This window comes from Dipodomys spectabilis, unplaced genomic scaffold (genome assembly GCF_019054845.1).
Source record: "Dipodomys spectabilis isolate Male_0828 unplaced genomic scaffold, ASM1905484v1 ptg000057l, whole genome shotgun sequence".
Lineage (NCBI taxonomy): Eukaryota > Metazoa > Chordata > Mammalia > Rodentia > Heteromyidae > Dipodomys > Dipodomys spectabilis.
Window position 1 is genome coordinate 17,541 of NW_024870734.1, and position 17,470 is coordinate 35,010.

Consider the following 17,470-nt stretch of genomic DNA (forward strand, 5'->3'; position numbering starts at 1 on the left):
TATGTTTTCTTCCTTTGCATGGTTACCCTCTTGGGTCTGAATGACACTGTTGCAAAGGGTACTTCACCTTGCATTGCTGAAGGTTGGCAGACTATTGGGGAAGCCATAGGCAATGTAGGCCCTGATTTTGAATCCCCATCCTGACACCAATCAATGATAGGAGATACTAAGAGACTCATTCCCATCCATGGGAATAACAAGGTAATCCTATCAGTGTCACAGTTGAATTAGTTGATCGTGAATGAAGCTCCTATAAAATCAGACCCATCATTTCAGGAGACTGATTTTATTTATTACGTATGAAGCATTAAAAGAATATTATTATTTACAGGAATGCAATAATTTCAGATATTGATTGATTTAATTAATATTTTGTTAAGAATGAAAACGACAGTAATTACATGGAGGCATAATAAATACCCAAGAATTAGTAGGAATGTAGTCTATATAACTAAATAATATATAGGCATCTCTAGCACTCTATAGAGATATTTATTTATTAGAGTACTACCATCTGCATGTCAGTCTGTTCTTATTTTGTCAACCGCTGTGGCTCGATCTCAGGTACTGGGAACTGCCTGTCAGCTGAATTTGCCACAAGATGGCATGCTGACACTCACCCATTCATGAATTGGGCATTGCAGGCTGTGATTCAGATGCTAGCATTCCCAAATAATGAATGGTGGAGTAAGAAGCTGATGATGACACATGTTTTCCTTTTGTGTGAAAGTCTTGGGTGTCAGGTATGAAGTCCAATATATATACAAACCTATATCCTATGTAATCAATGTAAGCACTGTTCTATGTGTCATAACAGTCAATAAAATGAGCAGTCAATACATGAATAAAACAAAAAATAAAATGAATAACTACACTGAATGCAACATATGTATATAAATATAAATCATATACTTAAAATGCACACAAATAAGATGTTTTCTAGTGGTGGGCATTGATTTCAGGCCTAAGGAACAGACCTGAATTTCTTGAATTCAAGGAGGCAAGCTTCCCCTTCACACACAGTGCAACAAGTGTTACCCAGACCAAGAGTTCAAATCCCAGTGCTGGCAGAAAAAGTGGCATCTCCAAGCTATGTGATGCTCAATTCTTAGGTATTTCATTTGGGCTCCATTTAATGAATGTGATTGTTTAAATGCTTCATAAAGTATTAATTACAATCGACCAGTGTCCTATAATATAATTGTGTATAATTTTAACCTTGAATCATTCAAGAACTGCCCATTTAATCATGACATACATCACATTCCATTGGTAATCATATGAATAGTAATGAGTTTCTTAGGATGTCCTGCCATTTGGAGGTGTCAGGACCAGGATTCCAACTGTGGGCTCCAGCTCCTACCACTTAAACCTGAGGATAGGGAACTAACAGGTCTGTCCAAATACATCAGTAAGACCAATGATTAGGCAGGCACCAGTGTCTCCCAGCAGTCCTCCTTGATACTTACAAGGCTGTGATAGGAGGATCATGGTCAAAGTCACCCTAGGCAGGAAAGTCCTTGAGACTCCTGCCCAACTTGTGCCAACAAAACCAGAAGTAAAGCCGTGTGGCTCCATTGGTAGAGGGTTAGCCTTGATCAAAAGCAGCTCACAGACTGTGCCCAGATCCTGAGTTCAAGGTCTGGGACTGGGAACAAATAGACATACACAACAATCTGTGCAGCTATCCAGATAAAGCAGGTCATCTTCTTGTCCCCAACTGGATTGCACAGAGTTCCCTGGGAAAGGGGCTGCCATCATCTTGACTCTGCCCATTCTGCCTGCATCACAGGATTCTGGCCACACCTCCATTCTTTCATGGTTCTTTCTGACCAATGGGATACAAGAATGCTGGCCATGTCCACATTCCATGCTGCCCAGTAGCACTGGGACTCCCTCTGTTGGTTGACACCACTACCAGCAGTTGAGGAAGGTAGAGGTGCCTGAGTGATGAGCAAGAGACTCGAGGCCTAGGAGGAGAGGCCTTGCTCAGGCCCACCATGTGCCTGCCTGTGCTCTGGCCCCCTTCTCCCCTTCCCCGTGGCACAGCATTTCAAATCTGGTGCTGCTGGCTCAAACTCCGGTTGCCTCTTGGATTCCTCAGGCAATGGTGCAATGGTGCGCCACCAGCCAGCTTGTGGGCCTGACCTGGTCCTGGTCTCCTTGTCCTCTGCTCTGGGCCTGATGTCTGCCATACCACTGCCATTGCTGTTCGCCCCACCTGAAGCAGCTGCCAACAGATTTTGCCTGCAGCACATGTGAGTGGTGGCCACATAGGCCCGCTCCCTGCGTCCCCATATAACGCCCCCCTCCCGACCAGGACCCGCGCCTCCTCTGTGCCCCACAGTCTGGCCCACGCCCTGCCATAAATGTGCCTCAGGGGTGGGGGTGGGTGTTGACCCAGGATCCCATCCCCATCCCCAGCGTCTAGTGTCCCAGGAAATGGGGAGATGCAGGGTTACGTGAGGAGTGGACGCCACAGAGCCCCTGGCCTGGAGCAGTGGGAGCCACACAGCCACACATCTGCACCCTTCCTTTCCCTGGTGGGAACCTGGTGGTTTTAGTCAGAGGTGGGGAGCAGCATGTACACGCCTGCCTTCTGCGGTCTTTTCCCTTTTTCTGGGGATGGGAGGCGTTGGATGCAGAAGATAGATCCCCCTTGCTGTGTGAACCCTTGTTTTCTGTGCTCAGTCATCCTTTCACCTGAAGACACAGAGACAGAGACAGAGAGACAAAGAGAGAGATCATCTTTTTCCTTGTACAGCCTGACTGTGCTCAGGTGAGTCATTAGTTGGCAAATTGCAGGTACCCCATGGATGAGTCTTCTGCCACTGGTCTGGATGTGTGTGTGTGTGTGTGTGTGTGTGTGTGTGTGTGTGTGTAGAAGTGGGTTGTAACAAGGAGGCTGAATGCTTTGGTAACTTCTACCTGCTACTTTTGGGGAATGCATGGGCTTCATAGTTGAGGTCTGGGAGCCTAGAAGGGTGAGATGCTTGAAGAGGACACAGCACTGTTAAATTACAAGAATAAGGGATCTGTGTGCCCTGGAGCTGCGTATGCCCTTGGGCCTGGTTGGTGGCAGTGGGAGCTTGGGAGGACCTAGGAGTGCAGCCTGCAGGGGATGGCTTTCCAGAGGACAAAGAGCATGGCCACACTTAGTAAAGATATGAGTCCTGCTAGTATGGAGTGCAACAGCATAGTTCAGACTCTGGGTCTTCTCATCATGACCTCTGATGGGCGAGGCCAACCCAATTTTAAATCTTGGGCTGTTACCTTCAGATCTCAATCTCCTGAGTACCTAGGATTAAAGGCATGAGCCTCTGGCACTGGGACTCTTGTTCTTTTTGGTATATTAGGATTTGACCTCAAGGCCTTAGGCTTGCCAGTCAGGTCTTCTACCAGCTTTTCTGTCTTGGGCATTTCTGAGATGGAGAATTAATATATGCTCAGACTGGGGTGGATCACAGTCTTCCTGTCTGTGACAGGCATGAGCCACTGGGCCCTGTCTTCTGTAGTTGGAATGGTAGACATGTAGAGCCATGCTCACACAGATGAGCATGGGTTGGGTCTCAACCATTGGACTTCAATCTCCTCATGGGACAGTTGTGAAGAAACAAGGGATTAATACAGAGGGATCTCTGGAGCAGGGCCAGGCACAGAGGGAGGGGCTGTCAGATACGGTTTTTGGCAGTTTTGTGAGAATATGACAGGAAGATACCTGGAAAGATCTCAGATGGTGGGTGTTATTAATGTTGTGACTGGTATGGGATTATGAAACAAAACATGACTCTCTTTAATATCCAATCCCCATGAGGAATGGATCCTTCACTTTGTTCAGTTTTGAAGCTGGGGAAACTGAGGCACAGAGAAGCTGAGTGACCTACTCATGACTCCCAGCTGACAGGAAGCTGGGCCTGACATCCCTGCCATGCTCCCTAGGACAATGGGTGTTATTCAATCTACTTCTTGTGGTGAGAAGTCCACTTCTTTTCAGTTGTGGGGCTTGAACTCTGGGCCTGGGCCAGCTCCCTGAGCTCCTCAGCTCAAACCTAGCACTCTACCATTTGAGTCACAGCTCCACTTCCAGGTTTTTTGTGGTTCTTTGGAAATAAGAGTCTTACAGGTGTTCCTGACCGGGCTGGCTTTAAACCACAATCCTCATATCTCAGCCTCCATTGTACTTAGTATTATAGGCCTGAGCCACAGGAACCTGGCTTAAGTGTAATTCTGACCTTCTTTCCTTTTTTCTCTCTCTCTCAGGAACTGATTGAATGGGTGCTGGAGGAGGTGGCCCAGCATCCCCAACGTGGTTGGTACCAAGGTGGCCCTCTCATTCTGGAGGTGGGCTGTGGGTCAGGAGCTGTCTCATTCAGGCTGTTGTACAGCTCCATGAGGCCCTCTGTGCCCTGGCTAGACCGTGACAGTTATTCATTGTCCATCTAGCCTTACTGGATTCAGTACTGTGATCAATGCCCTTTTCTAGCAAATATTTCTGGCTAAAATTATGATACATAGTTACAGAATGAAAATGTAATGCCATCTTAAGAGAGTCATTTAGGGTTCTGGGAATGGGACTTCACGGTAAAATGATTGCCTAGCATGCAGGAGACCCTGGGTTCAATTCCTCAGTAACACATAAACTGAAAAAGAAACACTGGAAGTGGTCCTGTGCCTCAAGTGGTAGAGGGTTAGAATTGAGAGAAAAAAAAAAAGCTGAGGAATAATTTCCAAGCCCTGAGTTTCAGCCCCAGGACTGGCAAAACAACAACAGCAACAACAACAATGAATATTTAGTTAGTAAATACAAAATAAAGAACCCAAACTTGGAATATATAATTGTTCCTTCCATACTGATACTTGACAATAGTCCCTAATTCATGTACTTTACCTATGTTAGGATACTGTGTTGAAAAAAAAAGTTTTGTTCATTAGGTCATGGCAATTAATGCCAGGAATATGCTTAGATGTCAGGTGAAGATTAATTCTGGAAATTCAAAGATTCCAGGCTTTTGAGTGGGGTCACTGCTAATCACAATGATAAAGGTAGTATAAGTGAGATTTGGAAATCATTTTGGCCAGTTATAGCACCAAAAAGGCAGAGGCTAATTAACAGTTGTGACAGAAGAGAAGGAATAACTCCAGATGGAAGGAAAGAAATGATAGTAACTAAGGTATAACAGAAACAGTTCTAGGGAACCATTTTTGGTTATTGAAGAACTAGTTATCAACTAGGCTTATTCCTCATTGCTTTTAGCATTCTAAATCTCTTAGGCTAGATAAATGTATCTCCTTCTATGCTGTTCTTTCATACCTGATCTCTTTGCTTTCTAAACATCTGTCTTTCTATATTTGTCTATAAACCTTTACTGATATTAGATACACCTATACAGACGTCACAGGATGCTAATGTAAGAGTCCCATAGCTCATGAGTCATTAATGAAACAAAATGGAAAAGGAGGACATATTTACTGCTATCTCAATTTTTCTAAAAAGCTGCAATGTCATCATTTGGTTAAAATTTCCATTCTTTGTCTACAAATTGTCATTCAGTGCACATAAATGCAAATATAAGCCTGGTGCTGGTGGCTCATGCCTGTAATCCTAGCTACTCAGGAGGTTGAAACCAGAGGATTTTGGTTCAAATCCAGCCTGGTCAGGAAAGTCCATGAAACACTTATCTTCATTTAGCCACCAGAAACCCAGAAGTGGTGCTGTAGCTAAAGTTGTAGAGCATTCTAGATGAGCTGAAATGCTGAGAGACAGTGCCCAGAATCAGTGTTCCATACCCACAATCAACAAAAAAGTGCAAATATGGGTTTAAGTTTCCCCCAAAGGAATGATGAAGTCAATAGTAATCTTCCCAATGGAGTCAGTGCACATCCTTTTGCTGAGTTATTTAAGTTATGGCTTCTTTGCTGAACATATTCTCTTCCTTAAAAATTGTCAAATATTAGCTGTATAGTAAACTTCATCTAATATTTCTTGGTTCAAAAGAGAAGTCCATCCAGTTGATGTCACTTAGCTTTCTTACTGTCTTAGTTCAAAGCCAATCAGGCATGAGAGTCTGTCAAACTCTTATCTGTAATTAAACACCAAAAAACCAGAAGTGAAGTTTTGGCTCAAGCAGTAGTGTACTAGCTTTGTGGGCAAGTGGGAAAGAAAGACAACTGTTCAGGGAAAGGGTCCAGCCTCTGAGTTCAAGCCCCAGAATCAGCACAAAGTAAACAAACAAGCGAACAACACAAACCCTAGGTATTTCTTTGGGACTCTCCTTAAAGTGGTCTGAGAAGAGGCTGGTTTTGCTGATCATACTCACTGGATCCTGCGTTTTTGAAATCTTTATTGCTATGGAAAACTCAGGACCAGACTAAACGAATTGATAACTGACTCCTGCAACAAGAGAATCATCTCAGGAGTGAAACATCCATCCATAAGACACTTCAAAACCTCCATATCTTTGTTTCTTTGCAGTAGAACATTTTTAAAACAAAGTTATTTCCTTTCGTTCTATGCTGGCCTTCAAATGGCATATTGTTTCCTTCTGTAATATTCTCAACTACAAGTTTACAGACAAGTTTTATATGAGTAAAGAACACACTCAGAAATGTCAGGGAGAAAGTTTCCTTCAAACATTGAATTCTTTCCTTGTACAGTAAAAAGGAAAGCAAATGTTAACTTGAACTTTGTCATTCCTCTATGTTCAATTCCTCTCCTGAGATCAATTTCCACATCTAGTAACAGTTACTTCCACTTACTTCCAGTAACAATCTATGGTGCTGCTAGAGATAAAATGAATGTTTTCTGACTTCATTGAAATAGCGCAAGGACACATTTAGACATGAGGTAACACGTGATTCAGATACAACTTAGTAAAGAGAAAATATGAAATGTAAATTGCTTATGAATACTTTATTCATGAGTACATTTTGTTCAAACTTCTTTAGTGCTCTGTAAATTAAGGTGAATTTTAAATGGGAAGAAGGTTCTCAGATCATTTTGTGTGAGTGTATGTGCTGTGCCTTAATTTCCCAATTGTACATGAGTTAACAGTAAGAGAAACAATAGCAATAATAGGAGAGAGAAGTTCTGTGTTTATATAAAAGGGTTCAGTAAAATATAGAAGACTCTACAAATAAGACAACATTGAAACAATAAAGCCAAGTCCAGTATGTAAATTTATGGGAGTGATATAGAGAAGGCATTACTCCTATATGGAACATGAAGCCACTTCCTTTCTAAATCACACCTGCTAATCACCTAATTTTGTAAAAAGGAGAATGGAAGAATGATTCTGTTTCCAATGCAAGACATATATGAGATAATGGACTTAACTGGAAAAAAGAGTCTATCTTGAAAGAATAGGAATTATACTAGCAATGAATCTGGTGGCTAAGATCACATTTCTTTTTTTTCCTTTTCTTATATTCTTTTTGTAGTTGTTGGTCATGGTACTTGAAATCTGGGACTGGGTGCTGTCCTTCTGCCATGAAGCTCAAGGCTAGTGCTCTTCCACTTGAGCCACAGTGCCACTCCCAGTTTTCTGGTAGTTATTGGAGAAAAGAGTCTCCAGGACTTTCCTACCTGGGCTGGCTTTAAATCCCAATCCTCAGATCTCACCACACCGAGCTTAGGATCACATTTCTAACAGTGTACACTCAAGATATGTAATGTATATGTCCATCAATCTTTATATTAATATTTGCATTAAAAATCTGGGCTACAGGATAGACTTTACACTCACAAAAGTGTTTGTAGTTTAAAAGTTGATACTCCTGGAAAAATAAAACCTAAGAATGTAAAGGAGTCTGAGAAGTTTAATTTGCATCCAGCCTGGGCAGAACAGGCTTTGAGACACTACCTATAATTAAACAGCCAAAAGCTGGAATACCAGTCATGAGCAAGATTGCTGAATAAGAGCTTGAGGTTTGTGCATACATACATACAAACATACACATACACACAGAGGGATTTATATGTGCACACAAAAATACACAAATAAAACAATTCTCAGAATATGTAGAAAAGTTAGAAAACAATAAAAATATGTCCCAATTAAGACTAGAATCAAGCGATAACTTTTAATATTAGAAAGCCCTCAAGTGAAATTTCCCCCCAAAAGTTGAGAATCTTACATAGGTAGGAATCAGAGATAGTAAGAGAGTCAAGCAACATTATTAATGGGATAGGATTCACGGAGGAATGAATCAGGGAACCCTCTAGGTGCATATGAAAATGTTCATATCTTGTGTCAAATGTTAGAACATCTTTGAAAATAGTACATAACCAGTCTGAGCAGTCAGTCTAGTGGATAAGATCATAGGAGAAGTTCAGAATTGCTAGTCTGTTTCTAGAGTAAATAAACAAACTATGGCAGGGCAATGTGATACAAGCCTGAAATTCTAGCACTTCGACAGGAGATTAGAGAATGGAACTACATTGTGATATCTTCCCTGGACCAGGTAGAATAATTTTGTCTCAATTAAACAAACAAAACAACAAGAAAGGAATACACAGTTGGAATTTGGGTCTAATTTTCTCATTATGTTTTGAGAAGTCAATTTTCCTATTGAAATGCAACTCATATATATCCTCACTTGTGTTTTAAATGCTCTCTTCATTACAGAACATTCTAGATGCAAAATGGCTCATTATTCCCATCCAAAAATTTGCAAAAGTGAGTAAGCACCATTCTGTTGGATTCCAAAGTAATGTTGAAGAATTACAAAAGCATAAGCCTGGGGAAATTGCAAAGTTCATCTAATGTAGGACTTTGTAGACCTTGATAAATTAGAATTTAGATTTAAAATATATATTTTGGTTTTGTTTGTAATCTTATATTCTATAGGATACTACAAAATTCTTTTTAAGTAGAGGGATTAATTGAAAAATTCACAAATGATTCTGGCATTCTATTTTCCTAGAATATTCTTTCAAGAGAGTTATAATTAGAATATAGTAAATAGATAATTCCCACTGTTCATGTATACCATGTTAATGTGAATAATCTAGACAGAGTTGCCAACAAATGGATGACAGTAATTTATAAATTTATAAAAACAGCATTTTTGGAGGGTTTAGTTTAAAATGGTATGAAGAGAGTAATTCTGTGACATCTTCTTTCTTCAACCTATAAGTAACACAGGAAGCCATTTCTTTATTTACGTGCCTCTGTATACATTGAGGAAAATGCTAGGTTTGGGGTTTGTATTCAACGTTGTTTTTGTTTTATTGGTTTGCTTAGAGCTTGAACTCTTGGCCTGGACAGTGTCTCTGAGCCTGTTTATGCTCAAGGCTCCTACCCTACCACTTCAACCTCAGTGCCACATTGTGTCTGGCTTTTACGGAGAAGTATATTGGAGATAAGATTCTAAGAAACCTTCTTGCCAGAGTGGGCTTTGAGCCATAATTTTCCGATCTTAGCTTCCTCAATATCTATGATAATTAAAAAAGTATAAATATAAATAATATTTGCAAGTGAGGAAAAATGATGCAGCTCAGTTTATTGTGGTGTCTTTCCAGAACACGGAGGAAATCACATTAGCAGAGGTGTAGTATTTTTCACAATAGAGATAAGCTATTCATGATATGAATTAAGGAATTTTAAGGTGCCCCTTACAAGTTGGAAACTGTTGGGCTAGGATGACTTCATGGCATAAATCTTGGGATTGATGGTCATAGAAATAACAGCTTACTCTGATAAAAAAAATTGCTTACTCTTGACGAATTAATTATTACAGATGCTTCATAGTTTTCTCCTCTACGAGAATGTGGCTATTTTTCTGTTGACTACTCAATCTTTAACACCCCATTGGAAACTGCATCTATTGCAGAATTTCATAACATGTAAAAAAGTACTGTTTTGAATCTCTCAGGTATGGAATGTTGAGAATTTAAAAATGAGTAATTATGAGTAGTTATTTCTCATAGGAATTTTGAAGAACACATGTATTGTGTCCTCTTAACAACTTATTTAATTTTAAAAGTTTTGGACTTCCATAGCATTAAAGTGGTTTTCTGTTTTAGAATGAGAAAGTATTAAATTTATTCTTTTTCGAAAAATTCGGCAAGTATATTATGAAAATATTGTCTAGTTGGATAACAATCACGTTGATGACCCTCTGATAAAGAAGAGGTAATTAATTTGAATTGGATGTCAAATAGTACTGATTTTTAAAATATTACTACATAAAGAATAATATTTACTGTGCCAATACAGTGAAATTACATTTTATGCAGCTTATTTTTTCAATTTTATTATCAAATTGATGTACAGTGAGGTTACAATAATTGTAAGGTAGTAAATACAAAACATTTCAAACTTGTTACCCCCCCCTCATTTTTCTCACAGTTTTCCTTCACCCCTCACAAGCTGTAATGTACATTTCCAATATATTGTCTTGTGAGTGTTGCTATTGCATTGGTTTTCCCTTTGTCATTTGTCTCACCATTTTGCTCTTCCGCTTCCCTTCCTTATTTAAGGTAAATGCATACACAATACAAAATCAAATACAGCAGGAATGAACAATAGGGGAAAAACCCAGAGAAAACAAATCACATAGTTCATCAAAAACAACAACCACAATTGAAAAAATCTGGTTCCATATCTTGGAATTCATTTTGCTTAGCATCAGCTTATATGGTTATGTATACGCAGTACAAAACCACTGGAAAATAATAGCTGCATGGACACCATATCATAAAAACAGCATGTTAACTTCTTGATGGTAAAGGTGGAATTAGGATTGGTGAATTCGCGGTTCTGATAACAGTATTTCAAGGGTTTTAAAGTTATGACAGGTAAATTTGAGTTGTTCAAAATTTTTAACAACTTAGCCTACTAAGAACATTTAAAATTGCCTGGGAGAATAGGCTTTCATGCAAAGAAATCCACGGAGACTTAGTAGAGAGGAAGCAATGTGGGTGAAGATTCTCATTTTCACACTAAACAAACAAACCTCAGAAACGTTGCTGTAAATCCTGTAGGTTCCCTTGGAATTATCCTTACCCAGGAAATACATTCTTACGTTGAAACAAGGATATACTTGAATTTAAATTCAAATTCTTAAAAAATAAGACATCAATTTTGTGAATTTACCTTTAATTACCAAACCGTAATTCTCTGAAAAAGATAATTTGAGTCAAAATATTTAGGGAGAAAGTGCCCTCCACAATGGAAGAAGGTGTTGGGATTACACATTTCTGTTTGTAACACTTTCCACAATGTCTTTGCATGTAAAGCAGTGAAACACAGAAAAAAATCTGATGGGATACTTCAAACCAATGATTTCACATTTCTAAGTGGCTCACAAAAAATAATATCCTTAATAACATGAGATAGTGAAGACTTCTCTTATTACATAAGCCAAAATGTTTTGGGTTCAGAAAAGAATTGAGCAAATGGAAAAGGTAAGAAAACATAGTTCTTAGAAAGCCTTGCTAAGCGTATTGGCTTGAGCAGTGAAGGGAGGCCAAACTTTTTTATATAAATTGTGTTAATATTTTTTTTGGAGGTCCAGTCGTGGTGCCTGAACTCTGGGCCTCGGCGCTGTCCCTCAGCTCTTCAGGTCAAGGCTAGCGCTCTACCACTTGAGCCACAGCACCACTTCCGGCTTTTTTCTTTTTGCTTATGTGGTGCTGAGGAATCGAACCCAGGGCCTTAGGCATTCAAGGCAAGCGCTCTACCAAAGAGCCAACTTCCCAGCACTAAATTGTGTTAGTAATTTTACTACCAAAAGTGATTTTACAGAGCCTATTTGGCTCACTACAATGCAGAACAGATTGAAGACATGAAAATAAATTCCAAATCCAAATGAAGCAACTTAAATAGTTTTAAAAGAGAAATCATGAAGATGTAACAGTGGTGGAGCCCATATAGTCCTTCAGCTTCACTAAACTTGAAGCCAAAATGCTGTGATTAATTGGAAATCAGGCAAGAGCTAAGAGGAGGACATAGAAGCAGGACATAGAAGCATTGTCCTTTTGTAACAGACACTGTCTTCCTAGGTATAGGTGATTTAACTCTACTCTCCTCCATACATCTTGGTGAACAAATGCAAGACCAAGAGAAAAATCATCTATTGAAATAATTTTGCATAGAATAACTTCATTGTTCCTGATATGGTATCTAAGGAGAGTCTTAAGATAGAAGATAAAAGTGCAGTATTTTTCAGTTTCCTCTAACCATCTTCTTAGCAAAATATATCTTTTAGGTTAGAATGGATTGAACCAAAAAGTGATGGAGTACTTATTTTTGTGGGCACTTTAGACACAAGAAGACTTTCAAGGTAAAAGAAAAAATACAGCCAAATATTTGTGATCACAGCTTCTTGGACTGTTTTCTGGAGACAAAGTTTTACATTAAGTTTCAGGGCAACCAAAGGCAAGAGGGAAGTTTAATAGACTTGCTTGGCCAATTAAACAGCATGAAAGAAGAAAATGGCAAATAATATTTAAGGAATTACTTTGACCAATTACTTTGTCAGAAGAAAGAAGGAAAAATATAATTCAAAATCAATTGACTTAAAAGTATGAAGAAAGAGTAGTGAAGAGAGATTAGAGAAAACATTGAGGATTGTTTTCTCTCCAGTGGAGTAATGGGTTCTTGATCTTGTTTCTTCCATTCTGTCTTCACAAGCTATCAAGTGTGTCTCACGACTGGATTATCCAGTTTAGACAGAGAACTCATAGAAGAAAGATAATATTTGCAGCAGATGTAGGTGATTTATAACCTTAGACAATCTATTTAAATCTGTTCAAAATTCTCCCCATCCCAAACTTCTCTCTTTGTATAGCTTGTTTGCTTTTCCCAAGACGACCCTTCCTTCATTAACTGCTTAAAATTTGTGGAGGTCATATTCATACTTTCTAGAGATTTCAGATTGGTTGTGATTTTTGTGTGTTTTTGTTTTTTGTTGTGTTTTTAAACTGAATTTCAAAAGGTTGTGCAAGTGTTACAATTAAATATATCCATCTAATTGTCCAATGCTCTTGGATCAGAGTCATTCCTTCCATCATTCTCAACCAACCCCTTCTCCAAGATTTATTTCAGATTTACCACTTCCTTTATCATATGTATAGATTGAGTATTCTAGCTATACTTGCCCCTTGTTCATTTTTCATTCATTCTATGTCTTTACTATAATTCCTTTCTGTTTTCAACTTCCTGATAGTCATCCTGTTACACTGTCTATTAATACTTTGAAAGGTTTATGTACATTTCATGGAGTTTCCATACTGCATATGCTTGAACTAATGTCAGCTTATATTTCCATAATTCATTCAAATTTGCAAGACAGGAGACGTGAAGCACCTAAACATGATTTTATTCTCATCCATTTGGAAGATTAATCTTTAGTCAAAAAGAAATTTAAAAAATTGGCATAGAATGTATTCCTAATTACCAGTTTTTATAAATGGCTTTGTACAATGGAGTGATTGTTTTATTTTACATGGGATAATATTTTCTACTACCTATAAGTTTTGGAAAAAGAAGAATACTAAAATTTATTCCTATAGAGGAATATGATAGAAATAGAAGACAGATTTTATGTTTGTCATATCTCTGATGAGTACCCATATTCAAGACTTAAGTCATATTTCTTCCTATGTTAGACAGATAGGGAAAACATATTATTACATATGATAAGACAACTACTTGTGACTTTTTAAAATGTACCTTATTAAATGATGACATTGACTTTATTAGCTAATATTTGGGTTTGAAATTTGGGAGGCTGATCTACCTAAAACATTTCTGGAAGGCCCTTACTGAAAAACACAAATTGTGGGTGGTACTATTTCTATACTTTAATGAATGGTTGAATGTGTTGGGCATTAGTGCTGGGTAAATGATTCAACTCTATTGTAACTTGCTCCCTACACTTGAAAAACTTGTAATGTCACTAAGTATCATCTACTTGTCAAATGTTATTTTGGCGAATGTGATTTCAAAAAGTTAATTTGAAAAGGAATAATTTTCAGAATATTAAATGTAGATCATCATTGGTTTGAGAGTGACATTTTTATACCACTGAAACATGTTGTACTGAAGTCCCAGTGTTTTGAATCACTAAGGATCTTCTCAGTATTTTTCTGAATTACATTTGAACTCTAAGTAAATTTTTCTGGGCCTTGGTAGACCAATTATGGATCTATCCTTCCAGGAACTACTTTTTGGCTCACTTATGCAGGACTAAAATCTTTCATTAATCATAGGATAGGGGTATTAAAAATAATCTTATGACACTTTGTGAACTTGTTCACTCATATGGGCTGGTCATCTGTAAGTTGAATGTTTGAATTGTCATACATACTCTCAAATTTTGTGATCTCATCTTTCATTTTAAGTTGCCCTGCATTTCACAATTGCTTACTGCTAATTTCTGCATATCAAGGAATTGGGGCCCTTAAATATAGGAAATTAGAACTTGAGATGGATCTTCAAATACTTTGTGTTGGCATGTTGCATGGGCCTTGGTGAGAAGTCTTGCCTCTGTTATCTGATGATGCCGATAACTGGGACCTGGGATCCTAGGAATCATTGTGTCATGCAGAAGAATAATATTTGTTAGACACCTTATCAGCAAAATTTGGGCATAATTAGTAGGAATGCTTCAGAAATATGGAGAAAAACAGTTTGGGACCAGCGAGTTAAAACAATAAACAGAGAAGCAGAGCAAAATCCCTTTTAGATTAGCGGAAAACAACATTGTTTTTTTTACCATGTGAATTCAGAAGACCAAGAACAGTTAGAATGTATCACAAGTTTATACCAAAGACATTGCTCTGATACTTTATATATTCTAATATACATTTTAAACCTAATTATTTATATTCCTATTCTATTTATTGGAATAAGTAAATATTAATTTATTAGTGAAATTATCAACTAATTCTAGTAAGTTTCACTGTGTGAAATATAAAATCAGCACATATAAATATAAAATATATAACTATATAATATAAGAAAAAGACACATGTTTTGCATTGTTCTGTTGTGGTTACAGTATCAAAGGCAACTCTGTTTTAAAGTATTATTCCATTATCTCTACCTCAGTGTTTGATAGAGTTGGACCTAAAGCTTTACCATTAAAACATTACCAATTAAAGGCCTAATAATGAGGAGAAACATCTGGACTTCTCCTGCAACTATGAAAATATTTCGTGATAGAAATGCAGTGGTGTAAGTTCCTGCCTGGTTGGATGGTAGACAGGCCAGGACATTAAGTAATCACGCATATGATCAATTTTTTCACCTTCTTGGCTTTAGCTACTTTTGAAATGTTAGATATAATAAACAATTATATTTTGATAAAATACCTTCTAGTCTGAACAGTTCTGACTGAACTGTTCATCTCTCTATGATCCCTTGTAACATTTAAGTTTTGTTCAAGTAAAACAATCTATGCTGTCAGGGTAAGATATTCTGATTGGTCTGTTCCTACATGGGAGAAGAGTAAAGGGTCAGGTAGACATTTGTGCCAGTAAGACCTCATTTGGGAAAATGTCAGCTGCAGAATGTTATAAGTAGCTCTTAAGCAAGGCTTACTTTGAATCCATTAGCTCCACAAACCTAATTCAGTTGGATCAATAAGTACTTGAAAAAGCCATCACCTTTGGACCTAGCTATAAATTATTGAAAGTATGATCAAATTCCAAATGAAAAAGACTTAAAATTGTCATTGACAAAAAAAAATTGCAAATGTGAACAATCGATTGAACATGTAATTTTTCCCCTATTCACAGAATTTTAGGGAAATAATAGCATTGTTAGGAACAATAAGATTTCCTTGTTCCAAGTAGGCACCCACGGATATAAGCCTGTATAAAGATTGCATCACTAACTACTTAAATTTAGAAGATACTACATGCTTCAGCAGCACGTATTCCCAAATTACAATATGGAGATTAACATGGCAATTGCACAAGGATGATATGAAAATTTGTGAAGTATTACGTATTTTTCATTCTTCAGATGCAAGAAATGAAAAATAGTTATTAAAAAGTTGATTACAGGGCTGGGAAGGTGACTCAGTGGTAGAGCACTTGCCTTGCATGCTCGAAGCCCTGGGTTCGATTCCTCAGCACCACATAAGCAAAAAGAAAAAAGCCGGAAGTGGCGCTGTGTCTTCAGTGGTAGAGCGCTAGCCTTGAGCTGAAGAGCTGAAGAACAGCGCCCAGGCCCAAAGTTCAGGCCCCAAGACCGGACCCCAAAAAAAAAAAAAGTTGATTACAAAATAACAAGTGTAACAACAAACGTAATTCCTTTAAATTAAATTTATTTTGGCATTAGTGTATTAAATCTTCACCTCAGAAAGGCGTTTACATAGCATAAACTTTACAAAACTTTTGAAATTAGACAAAATTGTCATTTTATCCCAAAGAAAAATAATATTAGGAACTAGGCAAAAAAGGAATCTAAAACTTTCTATATGGAATACAATCTGAAAGGACACATTAATGAACCTATATATTATAAAATAATATAGAATTCAAAGTATATCTAGGAAAGAATAAAATAAATTATGAACATTATGCAAACATAGAATATAGAATATTTTAAAATATTCCTTTTCAGACAACCACCAGAAATACTTTAGTTTCTGTACTACTCATTTCAACAGATACGTTAAAATTATTTCTGATTAAAAAATCACAAACTCTGCAGAAATCATTATACATGTATACAAAAACTCTTGAATTCATTTTGACATCCAATGCAGGCAATTCACTTGGAAGAATTCCACGGAATTCATGAATTTTTACAGTAAGTATTGGTGTTGCCGGGCGTTGGTGGCTCACTCCTGTAATCCTAGCTACTCAGGAGGCTGAGATCTAAGGCTCACGGTTCAAAGCCAGCCAATGAAGGGAAGTCCGTGAGACTCTTATCTCCAATAAACCACTAGAAAACTGGAAGTGAAGCTGTGGCTCAAGCGGTAGAGCACTCACCTTGAGCTGAAGAGCACAGACATAGCGCCCAGGCCCAGTGTTCAAGCCCCATGACCGAGCAAAAAAAAAAAAAAAAAAAAAGATATTGCCCTTATTTGGATTGTGGAAATATTTTGTATGGACACAAAGGATGGACTTGCATTTTTGAAATTTAAGAAACTTAACCCGACCATTAGGACTTAAGAGAACAATTTGTACAGCCTTCCACAGCTTCATAGAGGTAGTGATAAATACTTATGCTTTGGGCAATTTCAAATGCAGTTTCTTCTAAGTTGTTCTTCATGCCTGGTTTATATAATGGTTCAACAGAAGGAGATCCAGTGTATCTTTGCTATCTCAATTCTCAGCAGCAAGATGTAAGGGGGTCAAGAGGCCTTTAGTTAGGGCATTGGTATCTGTATCATGATGAAGTAAGAAAGAAGCCAGTCTGGTATTATTCTGCATATATACACTGTGCAGGGGTGTCCAGCCATCTACAGTTATTGCATTTGCCACTTGAGCCACCAACTCATGGACAATGTC

At 37.9% G+C, this 17,470-nt stretch overlaps 1 pseudogene; it reads left to right on the top strand.

Annotated features, from left to right (window-relative positions):
* Positions 1 to 15,867: 15,867 nt before the first annotated feature.
* LOC122108357 lies at positions 15,868 to 15,964 on the top strand (annotated as a pseudogene).
* Positions 15,965 to 17,470: the final 1,506 nt, after the last annotated feature.